General features: G+C 42.1%; 1 protein-coding gene across 1 annotated transcript in view; it reads left to right on the top strand.

The window, feature by feature from the left end:
* The first annotated feature begins 2,645 nt into the window (after positions 1-2,645).
* C22H3orf49 (chromosome 22 C3orf49 homolog) overlaps positions 2,646-17,437 on the top strand; it is a 97,650-nt gene continuing 82,858 nt past the window's right edge. The window contains 3 exon segments of the mRNA XM_070359806.1: positions 2,646-2,859; positions 5,513-7,347; positions 14,076-14,606. The gene's annotated coding sequence lies outside the window, so the exon portion shown is untranslated.

The raw sequence follows: 17,437 nt of genomic DNA, 5'->3' as shown, positions 1-17,437 counted from the left end.
CAGGTACCCAGGAAGGGAAGGAGGATGAGGTGTGGGAGATGATGGAGCAGAACAAGGCCAGGAGCCTGGAAGATGGAGAACCTTGTGGAGCCAGAGTTGGTACCCAAGCCATGGATGCCCTGCCTCCTGTGACTGGCAGCCAAACATGACTATTAACTCAGATAGATCTTGATTCCACTTTAGAGAAATCTGGAAATGTTACACATGGTTAGGAAAGAAGTTCATGTGACTTAAAAGGTTAAACATAGGCATACAAAAAAGTATCGATAGATTTGTTGTTCAGTCGCTGAGTCATGTCTGGCTCTTGAAACCCCATGGACTATAACCGTACAGGCTCCTCTGTCCATGAGATTATCCAGGCAGGAATACTGGAGTGGGTAGCCATTCCCTTCTCTAGGGGGTCTTCCCAACCCAGGGATCAAACCCATGTCTCCTGCATTGGCAGGCAGATTCCTTTACCACTGAGCCACCAGGGAAACCCAAGGTTAGAAACAGGCATATGAAAAACATCAATAGAGTAACAAATTTATTCAATCTGCCAAAGAGAAAAGTCATGGAAGATTATGCCAAATTGCTCTGTTTTTCAAAGAGGTGAGACAAAATTCCAATCCTACAAAAAATGAGGTGTCCTCACATACCTGGATACAAAATACTTTCATTTTTACTGAAAGTAGCCCGTACATTATTTTATATTGAGATGTCTGGATGGCATCACCGACTCGATGGACGTGAGTTTGGGTGAACTCCAGGAGCTGGCGATGGACAGGGAGGCTTGGAGTGCTGCAGTTCACAGGGTTGCAGAGAGTTGGACACGACTGAGTGACTGACCTGACTGAACTGAACTAACATGCGTTAACAAATAGCAGCCCTATCAGTTACGTTCTGTTATTACCTCCTCTTTATAAGTGAAAATCAAGGCTCTGAAATTATGCTTCTCGCTAGACTGTTTGAATTTAAATCTAAATTTAAAATAAAAACTCACTTCCTCAGTCGCACGTACCAACAGACAACACGGGTCTAGTGGCCACCACACTGAACAGCACAGATCTAGAATATTTTCATCATTACAGAAAGGTCCAATCACTGAAAGTGCCCTAATGGGTGAAGTAATTTACCCAAGATTTTATGACTGTTGAGAACTTGAGGAGGATCCCAGGTTCCACCTTACAGAGTGTGCATCCTCTCCTGAGGCAGTACATTAGGTTCCTATTGCTGTTGTAACAGATTATTGCAACTTAGTGGCTTCTACCACACAAATGTATTTCCTTACAGTTCTGGAGGTCACACATCTGAAATGGGCCTCACTAGGCTGTGTCTCTTCTTGAAGCTCCCAGGAAGAATGCATTTTATTGCCTTTTCCTGCTTCTACAGGCTATTCTGTCCCTCAGCCAGCATCTCCTTTCTCCATCTTCAAAGACAGAAATGTCAGTCTGAGCCCACCCTGGCTGCCTCCCACTGCCCTCCCTCTGGCTCTCCCTCTTCTGCCTCTCTCTCTCCTCCACTCATAAGAACATGTGATTACACTGGGCCAACCCAGACAATCCAAGATGATATCTCCTTGTTGTGGTGGTTTAGTCGCTCAGTTGTGTCCGACTCTTCACAATCCCATGAACTGCAGCACGGCGGGCTTCCCTGTCCTTCACTATCGCCCAGTGTTTGCTCAAACTCATGCCCATTACATTTAACCCATGTCCTTTTCAGGATTTTTTGGGGGAGTAGGCAAAGCATCCAGCCAAGGGCTTTCAGAGGACAGAATCACAACAATGCCAAGGACACTATGACAGAGATAAATGGACTTAAAAGAAATCTGGGACCCTCCAAGGAGGACAGATGAAAAATAAAACCACATTTTCCCAGTGTGATGTATCTAAAGTCATTTATGATAAGACATTTCAGGGCAAACAGGCCACATCAGAGGTGCAAATCTCTCAGGGAAATTCAACCACCAAAGAGGACGACAATGTTTCTGTCCAGCAAAGCCTTTAAACGCCAGCCAACTGCTTCATCTGTGGCTAAACGTGAGAGGGGAAAATTGCTTTGTAGCTTTTTAGACTAAAATACTACTGAGTACACATAGAGTCATGGTTTTTTGACTCTTTATTGATGATTTAAAGGATTTTCAAGGGGTGATTTTGACCTACACAGTTTCTGCCTTATGTGCCAACTTTAAACCCTAACTCCCACATAAGATACAACTCTCCTCTTAAGTCTTTTAGCACCTGCGGGCTCAAGAATCATTCATATTACATGAGTTTCTTGAAAGGCTCTCTGATTCTAATCGAAACTGGTCCCACTAAATCCTAGTGCTCATGTTTGCTTTTAAACAACTCACACCTTGCTGTAAAGTGTAGGAGCTCTCCCCCATCTCATTTGGGGCACCGGGAGCACCGGCCCCAAGGAGCTTAGGGTCAGATGGGCTTTGCAGTTAATTATTAAAGCAGCAATTATACAAGTAAGAAGAGTGAAATTGGAAATGAATCCAGCAGCTGATGGTGGGTTGAGTTTAAGAGGACTGAGAGTCACAGACACAACAATCAACCCAGGGTTTACATAACCAAATGACAAGTAGCATCATGTGCTTTAGGAAATAACTAAATGGACCTTTCTCTGGATTATTTCCGTCTTTGTATCAAAAGAGTGATTGTACTTCTAAAACACTGCCTGGGCTCTGGGAGAGAGAGGATGACCCTAGAAGGAGGAAGACCTCGGCTTCAGACAAATCTTTCAGTCCAGCACCTGGGAGACCTTGGCGAATGACTTCATTTTCTTATACAGAAAGAGAAGAATCTTCTCACAGTGTGTTCCATGAAACACCACTTGTGAACAGTGTTCCATTTTGTAAAAAGATTCTGCAGTCAAGTAAGTCCAGCTTGGCAAGTTTCCCTTGCCCTATACCCCCTCTTGGAAATTTACAGTGTACATGAGCAAATTAAAGTCTCTTGAGAAGTCCTATAGTAAAGAAACTCTGCTCGAATTCAATCTGTCCCGAACATTCTTGAGCATAGAATAATATTTTTCGTAAAATATGAAAGTGTGTTCCAAGGAACCCACATTGAGAGAACTCAGAAATTTCATGTAAACTCTGACAGAGTAAAAGCAGGTCTACTCGTGCACACTGCTCCTGGTACAGAGTAAACTGCTGCTGCTGCTGGGGCTAAGTCGTTTCAGTCATGTCCGACTCTGTGCAACCCCATAGACGGCAGCCCACCAGGCTCCGCTGTCCCTGGGATTCTCCAGGCAAGAACACTGGAGTGGGTTGCCATTTCCTTCTCCAATGCAGGAAAGTGAAAAGTGAAAGTGACGTCTCTCAGTCGTGTCCGACTCATCGAGACCCCGTGGACTGCAGCCCACCAGGCTCCTCTGTCCATGGGATTTTCCAGGCAAGAGTACTGGAGTCGGGTGCCATTGCCTTCAACAGAGTAAACTAGGGGCTGCCAAACTGTGGCCAGTTTGCCAAATCTAGTCCATGAGCTACGTATGTTTTCACATTTTAAGTGACTGAAAAAAATTAAAAGAAGTGAAAATTATATGAAATTCAAATTCAGCATTCTGAATTTTAAAGTATAGCCATACCCACCTGTTTATGTATCTTCTGTAACTGCTTTTGAACTACAGTGGCAGAGTTGAAGAGTTGTGCCAAAGACTGCAATGGCCTGCAAAGCTTAGATACCTCCCTCTCTGGCCCCTATGGTACTGATTCCCAACCTTTTAGGCACCAGGGAACAGTTTTGTGGAAGACGGTTTTTCCACAGACCAGGGTGGTGGGGGGGGGGGTGGTGGTGGTGGTGGTGGTTTCAGGATTATTTAAGCACAAAACATTTATTGTGCACACTTATTTCTATTACTATTAAATCACCTACACCTCAGATCATCAGACATTAGATCCCAGAGGTTGGGGATCCCTGCTTTACAAGAAACGTGTGCAAAGCTCTGCAGTAGACAATTAAATTGTGCAAATGAACTAAAGTCTATTCTTGCCGTTCTCCATACAAGCTGCCTCATTTTCTGGGGAGAAGATTAAAGTTATAACAAGCTTTAGAATGAGATCTTCATTTTTTTTAAATAGTCTTAATTATCTTTTTTTCTGGTCTCTGCTATAGCTTAGCAATGACTTGAGCTGAGCCACCGCCACTCAGATTCCAGGTCTTTCCATCACTCAAATTGTCTGTAGTGTGCTTCACACAAGTCTTTTCCACATAATAGTTATATTCAGGTGGCCGATTCAGGAAAAAGATGAGGAAAGAAGGAACATAGAATTTAAAGTCTGGGTGACTTTGGCTGGGATATTACTATTTGCAAAAGCATCACCCACCGTTTTTGTGGGGAGGAGAAAGGGCTGAACATGGGCAAATGGAGGGGGGATAGGAAGGGGCACTTTGCACTTATTTGTAAACGTTCTGGTGAAGGACAGTGGAAGTCAGCCACGGAGAAGACAGGAAACACGGATTCAACCCAAGAAGCACCTCGGGCACTGGAGTCATTCAGACCATGATTTGAATTCTGGCCCTGACACTTAGTTACCATGCTGCCACGCTCCACCCTAGGCAACAAGCTTAACTCACGGAGAAAATGGACAGGATAGAGTCACGGTGAGAATTAAGTAAGACGTTTTTTATTTAACAACCACCGTTGCAAGAATAGGGTCTCTTAATCCTCACCACAACCCTGAGGAAGGAACTATTGTTGTCATTCCTATTTCACAGGTGGGAAGACAGACACAGGTCACGTGGCAGAGCTTGGCTTTCAACCCAGTAAGTCTGGTTATAGCTTCTTTGCTCATGCTCAGTGGACACCACTGACAGGCATGTGGTAAACATTTGATGAATGTCAGTTTTAAAATGCCTCTTAAAATGAAAAAAAAAAAAAACAACTTGTTATTAGCCTGCCGTTTCTCAATATGTGTATGGACTTCCCGGGTGACACTAGGGTACAAACCTGCCTGCCAACGCTGGACACGTAAGAGATGCCAGTTCAACCCCTGGGTCGGGAAGATCCGCTAGAGGAGGAAACAGCAATCCACGCCAGTATTCTTGCCTGGAGAATCCCATGGACAAAGGAGCTTGGTGGGCTACAGTCCAGTCCATAAGGTCACAAAGAGCTGGATGTGACTAAAGCAACTGATCACACACATATGAAGAGCAGGGGCCTCTAGAGGTAGACCAACCTATGTTCTGAGTCTTGGCCCACCAGTAACTAACAGCATTCAGTGAATACTTATGGGAAGATGAAGCCTGTTACTTAACAGAGAACATGAAAATTTGGGGGTGCAGTAACATGCTGAAATCTGAAGGAAATCTCCACGATGATGGGAGTCATAGATATCATTTTAGAAGTTCTTACAGCATATTTTTAAAAAGTGAAAAGCAGATAAAATTAATTGTATGAATATATTTTATTTAACCCTACATCCAAAATGTTATCATTTCAACATGTTATCAACATAAAAAAAAAATTATTGAAGATACACTTTAGATTTTTTTCGTGATAAGTCTTCAATCTTGTTTTTTCACAGCTACAGCACAACCCAGCTTGAACCCGCCACATCTCAACTTCAGTAGCAATGTGTGTCTCGTGGTCGTCGTCATAGACAGCTCAGCTGCAAGCAGTAAACTCCCTGAGGGCTCAGAACCACAGCCGCCTTCCTGCTGTATCCACAGCACCAGACTATGCTCGACTCAAAGGAAGCCAAGTATTTGATATTTTAAAAAAAATTTAAGGAATAATTGTAGAGAAGAAAGGGAAGCCCAGAGAGAGGAAGGGATTGACTCCAAGGTCATAGCACTAATTAATAGGAAACCAGTGCCAGCCCTCATCTGGAGCTGTACAGCCCCAGCACCTCCTGGAAACTGTAGGCATCACTCAGGCCAATCTTCCCCACTGGGTACGTATATGCTGCACAAGGTGAGCCCAGCACACTTTTCTCTAAAACTTGACCTTAAAAGACAGGAAGTTTGGTTTTGTGAGAGAAGTTTTCTTTCTATTCCCTTGTAAATCCTGTAGATGGATAGGTATTATGTAAGCGGCATTAACGTGCGAGGCACTGACTGCTGGAGATGGTATTTTGAAGTCCTCTGAACAGCTCTTATATTATCAGTGGAGATTTCCTTCAAGATTCAGCCTTCAATTTCTTCAGGCAAAGCTGCGAAGTGAGTCAGAGTTAGCACTCCATCCCTAGGTTCAACTGGAAGGGCAGGGGAGGCAGAGGTGGGGAACCCGTGGGCAGGAGTGAGATGAGAGAGAATGCAGTCAGAATAGCTCATAATCCTAACCCTTATTTATCCCTCCAAAAATCAGAATTAGCGTCCTCCTAAGAAAAATCTCCCTCCCTCGGAAATTTTCATTGTAAATGAAAGGACAGTAATCACCAAAAAAGAAAAAAGAAAGAGTGGAGATGCAGAAAATATTGGCTCAGCCTTTATTTATAAGCAGAACAAAGAGAGTTACATGATATCACAATATCCTATTTTCATTATGAAATTCATGTTTTATCCATTTATAAGAAAGAGATCTGGAAGATTACTTTTCAAAATCTTAATTACAGTTATCACTAGTAGTAAAATTACAAGTGATGTTTCTTTACTCTTGGTTGATCTATAATTTTTAATTTCCTTCAATGGATGTTTAGTATTTGGGTAAGAGTGAAAAAAATGAAAACTTAAATAAGTTTATGCACATATACATACATTAACCTATGATTTTAAATGTTTCAACAATATTTAGGTGATAATAACTTTTGGAGGTTCCCATGAAAACTGTATTTTTAGTTTTTAAGTAAATGATTTTGCCCTTCTCATGCTCAAATTAATCCTAGAGACAGAAAACCAACGATATCAAAGGGCCTTAGGAATGCAGCCTCCCTCAGTGTGTAAACAAACTGATACCCACCTACAGGCTACCTGGAGTGAGAGGCTATTCAAGGAACAGAGTGAGGGAGTCAGAGGCCGGGTCTGAGATTTGGCACAGCAGGCTTGTCTGAAATTCAACCTGTTAACTAGGAAACAGGGAAGTCACCCATCTTTCTTCTGGCTTGGTGATGACTTAATCAAAGAGCCGTTGCCCTCTCTTTCCTGAGAAAAGAACTCAGGTTGGCGATCAAGGCCCACAGAGAAGGAGTCATTTGAAACGTGCAGCAAAAGATGAGATGATTAGAGAGCATCACCGGCTCGATGGACATGAACTTGAGCAAACTCCGGAAGATAGTGGAGGACAGGGAAGCCCGGCGTGCTGCAGTCCATGGCGTCACAAAGAGTTGGACACGACTGAGTGACTGAACAACAACAAGGGTTTCATGTCCCTTATTTGGAGGCTGCTTCCTAAGGCAGAACTCTGAAACGAGTTCTCAACCAGGTAGACTGTGTTCCCTGGGAGCCATTTGGAAATGTCTGATGACACCTTCATCTGTCACAACTGATGGGAGGTGGCTATTGGTGGCATTTAGTGAGTGAAGCTAAGGATGCTGTTAAACATCTTACAAGCACGGGAAAGGCCCCTACAACAAAGAATTACCCAGCCCCTAACGTTAATAGTGCCACAATTGAGAAACCCTGTCTCAGAAAATGAAGGATGTTATTTGAATGCTTTGAAGGAAGGCATGAGTTTTTGCTGAAATGAATCAGATCAGCAATAACTAGCTGTATCCTCCATGTCCTGCAGGCCAAAGAAGGATTTGAACTTGTCTGTTTTTAAGGAATTATTGGAATGTTCTGAGTATCTTGATTGTATCACCAGTGAACACTGGCCTTAGAAAGGACAGGCACAGAAAATGGACTTACTTCCACATACCAGCTCTAATCTAGTGATGGCGACTGCCAAGTTGGGGTTTCTGGAAACAGACCCTGAAACCTTGAGAGTCTGGAGTATGAGATGTTTATTAGGGGTTGACATTTATGAGGAGAAGGGAAAGAAGCAGGATTAGGCAGAGGGAGAAAATAAAGCACAAAGCAAGCCTGAGAAAGCCTCAGCCAACTTCCAGTTGGAGATGAACAGTGCTCTGGAGCTGGCATTTTCCATCAGAGTTGACCAACAGAGCACTGGGATGGCTGGGCCTTGATGACCATACTGCCTTCCCTCCCCAGCCACTTACATGGCTCAGTCGCTAGGTGAAAGCTGTTCTGGGAAGAACTAGACTTCCAAGCAGGGGATACTCTGCAGCTGAAGCTAACCTCAAAGATGCTAACAGCTGGAGTGTCTGCTGACCAGACTCCCTGCAGGTGGATGGGAGATCCATCCAGAAAGAGAATCTGGATAGCGCATCTCCATGTCTGCCATGGAGTGCATCCATGCTCAACAAAAATGCAGTGCTGCAATCCATTAGTGATGTCTGCCATGGTCCATGTGCAGAACAGCAGCATATCTGCCCAATACGTGAGACATATTAGTAATAGGGGCGATGGGTAAGGCCTATAATTGCAAATCATGGTGATACCCCAAAATACACTGGATGTGGAAGAAAACCCCAAAAATGGAACCTGCCTGCTGTGTAGTTAACTATCAATTGGCCCAGATTGAAAAATTATTTTGGTTTCTGATAAGAAATCTCACCTCCCTCTGTTTATTCCACATGCACTTATTAAATACCCACTGTGCCAAGCATATTGCTTAATGCTAGAACACAACAGAGAAGAGCTAGCCATAAATAGTGGATGATTTTAACCCCTAAGTTGTCCGGCTTACACTTCTTGCCTGCTGACTTTGGCTTTTATCCAATTAATTGTTTGTGCCATCAGCCCATGGGTTTCTTTAGTCTCTACAGCCTGAGCTAGGAGAGCCCAGCACTACTATAACAGGGCCTTTGGGATTTTTCCTGGCCCTCTTCACCAAGTCTCCACAAGCTTTTGACCTCTGAAGTCAGCTAAAAAGGTTTATTGTCATAGTGAAGTTATTTCTTGGACTAGATTAAAACAGCCCAGTTCTGTCTGGAAAGAAGAGAATGCATTGCTGCTAGGGAAGAGTTTAAGGATCCAGTATATTGTGTGATGATCTAGAAAGTTCACAAAGCTAAGAAAAATCACAGTACTACTGGTTAGTAATAGTTATTATAATAAACATACAATACAATTGAGGTCTTTTCCCAAACACTGTACATTAGTTTGTGTGTGTGTGTGGTCAGTCACTTAGTCATGTCCAATTCTTTGCACCCCCATGGACTGTAGCCTACCAGGCATCCCTGCCCATGGAATTTTCCAGGTAAGAACACTGGAGTGGGTTGCCATGCCCTCCAGGGGATCTTCCCGACCCAGGGATCAAACCCATGTCTCTTTTATCTTCTGTACTGGCAGATGGCTTCTTTATCACTAGCATCATTTTACTGATCATTTGATATAAATTGAATAGAGACTTCCATATTGACTTCTTCCAAAAGGATGAGTGAGAGAGAGAACTCAGCTGATAGTCTCTGCCTTTGAGCCTTACTTACATTCAGGCAGGTTGGTGAATATTAAAATACTATGCAACATGAAATAGGAACTGTTTAAATCTAATGCTATTTCTCACTACAGTAATCACAAATTAAATTTGTTTTCAATCCAACAGAGTGTCTGGACTGGCCCCATAACTGTGTGTACTAGTAAGCAATGTTTGCAATACATCAAGAACACAATAAAAATGTCAATTTTTCCTATTTAAAGACATCTATAGAGAGTCAAGATGATGAGCTAACAAAATGAGATGCTGTTAATTACATTTGTAGGTAATTTTAATCCAAAGGGATCATTTTGCTTTTTCCAACTGAAAGTAAATCATGTATTATAGATGAAGCATGTAATTTTGGAGCTGGATGGAATTTAAGGTAACAATGCTAAATGGAAGCTATTATGCAGCTGTTCTGATCCATAGCAGCTCCTTTATCAGCTGGTGAAAATATGCCCATTTATCTGAGGGGGCTCCTTAACGAGGGAAAAACTGTTTTTTAATTATTTAAATTTCACACTGTCAGCTAGATTTCTTCTTTGCTTCAACACTGCTGCTGCTGCTGCTAAGTCGCTTCAGTCGTATCCGATTCTGTACGACCCCATAGACGGCAGCCCACCAGGCTCCCCCACCCTTGGGGGAGAGAACACTGGAGTGGGTTGCCATTTCCTTCTCCAATGCATGAAAGTGAAAAGTGAAAGTGAAGTCGCTCAGTCGTGTCTGACTCTTAGCGACCCCATGGACTGCAGCCCACCAGGCTCCTCGGTCCATGGGATTTTCCAGGCAAGAGTACTGGAGTGGGGTGCCATTGCCCGTTGCTTCAACACAGTAAGTCTAATAATTATTGTTGTGCCACAAAAGAAAGAGCTGTTCGGTAGTGAGTTCCCTGTCAGGAAGATAGCTAAACAGACCCAGGACCAACAATGGAAATACAGTGGGGGAAATTCTTAATTAGTCTCTCAAATAAGGATTTCACTGAGACTATTTCAAGGGTGATTTATTTAATAAAGGGTTTGTCGGCCCCTTTAGCCATTCCCTTCTCCAGGGGATCTTCCCAACCCAGGGATTGAACCTGGGTCTTCTACATTGCGGGCAGATTCTTTACCATCTGAGCCCCCAGGGAAACCTTCTCTTGGGTCAGGGGCTATGAAACAGAACTTTGGTCATAGCCCCCTGTAGTCAAACAACATAAGTTCAGTATTTTTTTTAAGTCCCGTATTTTTAACTCTAAGGTTCTACAACTTCACCTTAATGCATTTATATCAGATCTCTCTTTTCCTGTTAAATATTTTCTTTGTTTTCTTTTTTTTAAAACAACACACATTTGATGACTTTTTTAAAAAATAAAAATGTGAAAGCATCCCACCTCTTTCTGGAATCAGTAAGCTGTAGCTGTATAACAATCCAATGGCTTTGATCAACTCTCATTCACTGTTGCAGTTCTCATGTCTGAGGATGGATTAAAGGTTAGGCAATCTAGGCTGGCCTTAACTGGGCAGTTCTGCTCCTTTAACATAGGCTCATGTCTCTGTAGAAGTGCTGGGGGTCTTGCTTGAGGCTGGGCTTGGGCCGGGTGGGGCAGCTACAGGTGGTGCGTGGGTAAGGCGTGGAGGAAGTAACTGAAAGTCAGCCAAGATGTTCTCCCCTTCAAACCAGAAGAGAGCCACAGGACACACAGAGGTTCTGAAAGGGAAGATTTCACTTTTGGAGCTAAAGCTCATTGGACACCCCCCACCCCCCACCACAAGAGAGAATGAGACATTAATCAATAATTAATTGATGGCATGTCAATCAATTAACATGGCATGTCTCCCTGACCCCCAAAGACCTATGGAAGCATTGACATGGTCTTAAGGAAGGTCCTCTGTCTCTGAACAAAGGAAGCCCTGTTGTCATGAAAGGTGTGAACATCTGCTTCAGCTGTACCATCAGCCTAGCCGGGAGAGAGAGCAGTGGCTCCACCACGGTCTCAGAAAATTCCATAGCAACTTGAACTCAGCCCCAAAGCAAATAGAGAAAAATGACAAGCCCAAGGGACCCAAGAGCCCCAGGAAACCAGGAACCTTAAGGAAGAAGATATATTCAGAGCATACCTCTCTGAAATAGACAATTGCAGCATAAGCAGATAATAAGGTGACTTGGGTTCCATGAATAATGCGCATGTGTGCACACCTGCCCTACACACACACACACACACACACACACACAAACCCCTTTCTGGAACTAAAAATATGATTTTGAAACTTTTACAGTTCAGTAGATTAGCTGAAACTGAGTGGTCACTGGTGAGACCCAAGTGACCCAGAAGATCAAGTGAAAAAAAATCTCTGAAACAGCAGAGCAATAATTCAATGTGTTAGAAATCATGAGCGGAAAAGAAGGGATTAGCTGCTAAATCCTGGAGACCTCACAGAAGAATAATCAATTTCACAAGTAGAAAAAGGCAGACAGAAGAGCAACAATAATTATACAAATCAAGGAAGAAAATATCCCAGGCAATGAGAAAGTTTCAAGTTGATTGGAAGCCTAGTTTCAAGTTGATTGGAAAGAAAAGCCTCAGACTTCTTATAAAACTCCAGAATAAAGTATTAAAAAATGAAATGAACGTCCTAAGTTCTCACCACCAGATAATACCTACTTACATTATTAAAAAAATAAAAATAACATGTAGAAGGTTAGAAAATTCAGTGGTTCATAAAACTATAAAACTAAGAGATTTCCTTCATCCTCTGCATTTCCTTCCCCCAGACTTTCTCTAAAACAAACAAACACTGGAGTTCCCTGTGATTTGTCACTGCCCCCTAAAGTTTTGGGGCATCCCAAGTGGTGCTAGTGGTAAAGAATCTCCTGCCAGTGCAGGAGACGCAAGAGGCACAGGTTTGATTCCTGGAGCAGGAAGATCCCCTGGAGTAGGAAGTAACAGCCCACCAACATATGTATCTATACAGGTGCTTAATTTCTATATATGTATGTTAATAAGAATTCTGTAATTTGCCCAACTTTATCACTTTATGTATCTTCCATATCAGTATAGGCCTATTTCTTTTTAACAGCCACAACATACATTCTGTAATATGAATTTGAATACAACATGGTTTTCCCAACCAATGCCTTTTGAATGGACACTTTGATATTATTTGCATTTCTCTTACACACAATGCTACCACCAGTTGCCATCTCAAAAAAATGTTTTGTAGATCTTTTTTAAGTGTATCTATAAGAAAATTCCAATCAGTAAAAACTACCAGGTCAAAGGCATCTGCATTTTTATTGATTAAAGGCTTTGAAACAATCCTGGCAGACAGTAGGTACTCAAATATTTTTTAAAGTATAATAGTCATACTGTTCACCAGAAAGAGTGTATCAATTTATATACACTGTATTAAAGACTTTTAAAATTATTGTCTTTTGTAGAATGATAACCCTCAAAGACATTTGTCCATGTTCTAATTTTCAGAACCTTTGAAGATGACCTTATTTGAAAAAAGTCTTTCCAGATGTGAGTAAGTTAAGGATCTAGAGACAGGAGATCAGCCTGGATTATCTGGCCAGGCCCTATATCCAATAACAAATGTGCTCAGAACAGTGAGTCTGGACAGAGTAGCACTAACATATGTTACTACCATATATAAAATAGGTAGCTGGTAGGAAGCTGCTATATAGTAGTTCAGCTCGGTGCTCTGTGATGACTCAGAAGGGTTGGATGTGGGCGGTATGGGAGGCAGGCTCACAAGGGAGGGGATATATGTATGCGTAGAGCTGGGTTCACATTGCTGTACAGCAGAAACAACACAACAGCGTAAAGCGATTATCCTCCAATTAAAAAAAGTGAGGCAGAAGGAAATTTGATAGATAACTAGAAGAGAAAGCAATATGAAGGCAGGCTCAGAGAGGAGAGAGCTGCAGCCACAAAGCTAGGAAGGCCAGGGCAGCCCTCAGAAGCTGGAAGAGGCAAGAAAATAATGTTCCTCTGGAGCCTCCAGAGGGAAGAGGGCACTGCCAGCACTTCAGTTTTAAAATTGTAGCTTCCAGAACTGTGAGAGAATCAAGTTCTGTTGTTTTAAGCCACCATTTATTGGCAATTTGCTATGGAAGCCTTCAGCAAACTAATACAATCATTATTAAACCTCAGGAGAAAAGAACATCTCCAAGTTTGGAAGCAAGTTGATCTTGACCCAATAGAGATCTGGAACCCTCTGGTTCCAGAGTCGTTTCCCCTGAAAGCAGCCCTTTTTAGCTTCCTCCCAAACAACCCTCATCTTATGGTCACCACCTCGGACATTCTTTCTTGGCCATGTCTGAGTGGTAAACAGTTTGCCTACAGTGCAGGAGACCTGGGTTCGATCCCTGGGTCGGGAAGATCCCCAGGAGAAGGAAATGGCAACCCACTCCAGTATTCTTGCCTGGAAAATCCTATGGACAAAGGAGCCTGGCAGGCTACAGTCCATGGGATTGTCGAAGAGTCAGACACAACTTAGTGACCAAACAACAGCTACCAGTCTGAAACTGAAACCCAAAACAGCTCAACAGAAGAAAGTAAAGACTCATCTTGCCATGTTCCAATATTTCTCGGTTTGGGCAGAGACAGATTAAGTACTAATTGATCCATTCCAGACTTTGAAAAGGAAGTTTATAAATGCGTCTTCTTTTTCTCTTCAAAAATGCAGGTGATGGCAGATAGAGACTCACATATCTACTTCCATCTGAGCATAATTGATCCAGTGAGAGCCTTGCTGGAGAGGGGACGGCATTTTCCCAGGCAATCTTTGGTCTCTCCCCTGGTGAAGAATTATCATGCCATCTGGAACAAGGCAATATATTCCTTTCACACAAGTTGTGGAGCTAATTATCAACCAATTCCAACATAGACTGGCTTAGAAACATGCAATGACCATCTCTGTATTCCAAGTCACTCCTCTCAGAGCAGCCAATTTTGACTTAATGAAACGATTGCTATTTTATACTTAAATAGTGCTTACAGTTCAAAAAGAGCTGCCAAATGTAGAATCACAACTGTTTTATGTTGTTTCTCACAACAGAACTATGAGATTGAAATGGGCCAGGAATGACAGTTTACATTTTCTAAAAGAAGAAAAGCAAATTTGTAAGAGGAGATGTGACTTGTCCAAGCTCCAGACTTCATATCCACTGGAGTCTTCCACACCAGCACCTCCTGAGGATCAACCCATTTGAGCTACGTAAGTAATTTATGAGCCTGTTTATCTTCAGGGACTCTCTCTTGTTGGGAAGTGAGGTATTCTTGTACTGAAAAGAAATCTTATGTGTGCACACGTGCAAAGGGGCATAAATACATATGAAGGCTGATATTTCTGATCATTCAAGCATCCATTATCCTCTGACTCAAATATGTATTAATTCTTTGCTCATGGGGGCTTCCCTGGTGGCTCAGATGGTAAAGAATCCATCTACAATGCAGGAGATCCAGGTTTGATCCCTAGGTGAGGAACATCCCCAGAGAAGGGACTGGCTACCCAATCCAGTATTCTTGCCTGGAGAATTCCATGGACACAGGAGCCTGGCAAGCTACAGTCCATGGGGTCTCAAAGAACTGGACATGACTGAGTGACTAACACTTTCTCTTTCTTTTGCTCTTGGTGTGCAGTGAGATTTGTTTTAAAACAGTTATCCCAACTTGAACTCTATTTTGGGTTAAGTGTGGATTTACCCTCTACCATCAACAATCTTTTCTTCTGTCACTGTGTCTTCTACAACTTTGGAGGATCATCAGAGAGTTCCTAGTATTTAAGAACTACCTGTCTAAGTGCATAGCTCTCAAATGCCTGGATGCCAACAGTTCTTTGGCAAGTTATTAATAAGTAAAGTTTTCGGATGGTCCTTCTCCAGAGTGCTATAAAAAGAAAATTAAAAGCAAGATCAATTGTGCTTTTTAGAAATGCTGAGAAAATCCTGCATTTTTTATGACTTCAGAAACCAAGAAAGTTCTTTTCTAAAGATAATTCCCATTTCTTTTCCATAGTCATAGGAGAAACAAGTAATGTGAATTAAACACAAGAGATTTGAATTTATATATTCAAATGTATCTGTTCACCATGTATTTGTAGAGGCCCCACTGTGTGCCAAGCATATGCTGGAGCTAAGCAGTGAGCAAAACAAAGTCTCTAGTCATAACAAGCATATCTTCCACTGGGCGAAGTCAGACAATGAACATGTATCAGTTTAGTCTCTAATTTCAGCAAAACATACTCAGAGACTCAAGGTTAACACCACCCCACCTGCCCTCTGCTGCTGCCCTCAGTCAGCACTGAACTGGACAAGTACAGAGGGTTATAAACACAGACACCAAAAAAGCAATCATTCAGAGACACAGGAGAATGCTGCCCTTGCATAGGAATATTTAAGAATGAAGACTCCTCAGAAGGATGGGCCTCTGGGAGGCAGTATGTGTTTGCCAAGGCCCCCTCCTGGTGCCTGGGGGTGCTTCTTCCACTTTCTCATACCTATTCTGCTGTTATTCTCATACACATTCCCAGAAACTGTGGGGAGAAGGACTGCAAACAGATAAAGTGAATCATAATGAACTCGCAAAGCATTTATTCTTCCCACAAAGTCTACTGAGCTTTTGCTCTATAGCCAACCTAGTGATGAGTTGCTCATCTTCTCAAGTTTTGCTTTGCTACCAAAAGGAGAATTGGAAGGAAAACGTGAAGCAGCATGTGATTCCATATGCATTAAACATTGCCTCTTTTGTGCAAGAGAGCACTTTATGGTGAAGGAACAATTCTTTATCTTGACTATGGTCATAGTTAGTTAAATCTATATTGGTGATTAAATGTCATAGAACTATACTCAGAGACATATAAAAAAATAGCTAGTGTTTCATGAATTTCAGTTGGGAAAGATGAAAAAAAATTCTGGATATGGACAGTGGTGCTGATTGCACAACAGTGTGAATGTATTTAATACCACAGAAATGTACACTTAAAATGGAAATTTGTATGTATATTTAACGGAATAAAAAATAGGTAGCTTAATAATTACCAAGTTCTTAAGAACAAGCCTGATACACTGAAAGTGCTAAAATAGGTGTTTGTTAAATAGTATTAATACCATTTTTAAAAATTTTAGATGGAAAGAAGAAATGGCATATAGTAATTTTTTATTATTTTTAGTGATAATAATAAAGAACAGAAGAAGAACCCAGAGGTCTGCTGCAGACCACTCCGCCATTCTTGCACAACCCTCCACCCACTGTGGGCACGTGACAGTCTTTCCACGGTTCTTGTAGCCAAGTACCCACCTGTCTCCATCCATCTGCCTCTGTTTTACCACAGTTAAGATTCAGTCTCTGTTCCAGAAGCTCCACCAACTTTTCTCCTTCCTTTCTCCGAAAGGAAAGAAAGCTTTGTGAACCTTCACATATTCCCTAACCTCTCTGAGCCTCTGCTTCAATGTGCATAAAATAGACACACTACTTTGATGGAGTCGAGTAATAACCATGTCCCCCAAGTATCAGTTGCTATTGATGATTGAACGTACTGTCTTAGGAGGCCCCTTTAAGTCATTTATTTTACCTGCCTGGCCCTTGAATGATTTGCTTTAGGACAGAGTCCCATTATGCAAAGCCTAATGAATAATCCGTTCACACAGTTTTGCATCCAAATAGACAAAATGAGCTACACTCAAAAGATAACTCAAGCACCATACCTGGATCAAAATGGATCAACAGCTTCTCCATCAAATACAGTCTCATACACAATGGTTTCCTTTTAAAAAGCACAAAAGGTTAGCAATAAAGTCAACTTGATGAAATTAGTTTTGACATATATTGAGAACTTCGAGCAGATGATTAAATTACCTCATCTCTCTAGCGTATAGAAGGCTAGCAACCTAGGATCCCCAAACTCCTTGCTCTTCTTCTCTTCTCCCAGGCCCAAATCCCACTCAGTCTGCCCACCACACTCTCCCTGAACTCAGGTCTTTGTACTGATGTGAAGTCTCTTACTTGGATAGGAGGTGTTATGGGCCAAATTGGATTCTCCTGAATTTC

Source organism: Bos mutus, chromosome 22, assembly GCF_027580195.1.
Source record: "Bos mutus isolate GX-2022 chromosome 22, NWIPB_WYAK_1.1, whole genome shotgun sequence".
NCBI classification, from domain to species: domain Eukaryota; kingdom Metazoa; phylum Chordata; class Mammalia; order Artiodactyla; family Bovidae; genus Bos; species Bos mutus.
The sequence above is the reverse complement of the archived record's forward strand: the minus strand, read 5'-3'. Positions and strand labels throughout refer to the sequence as shown.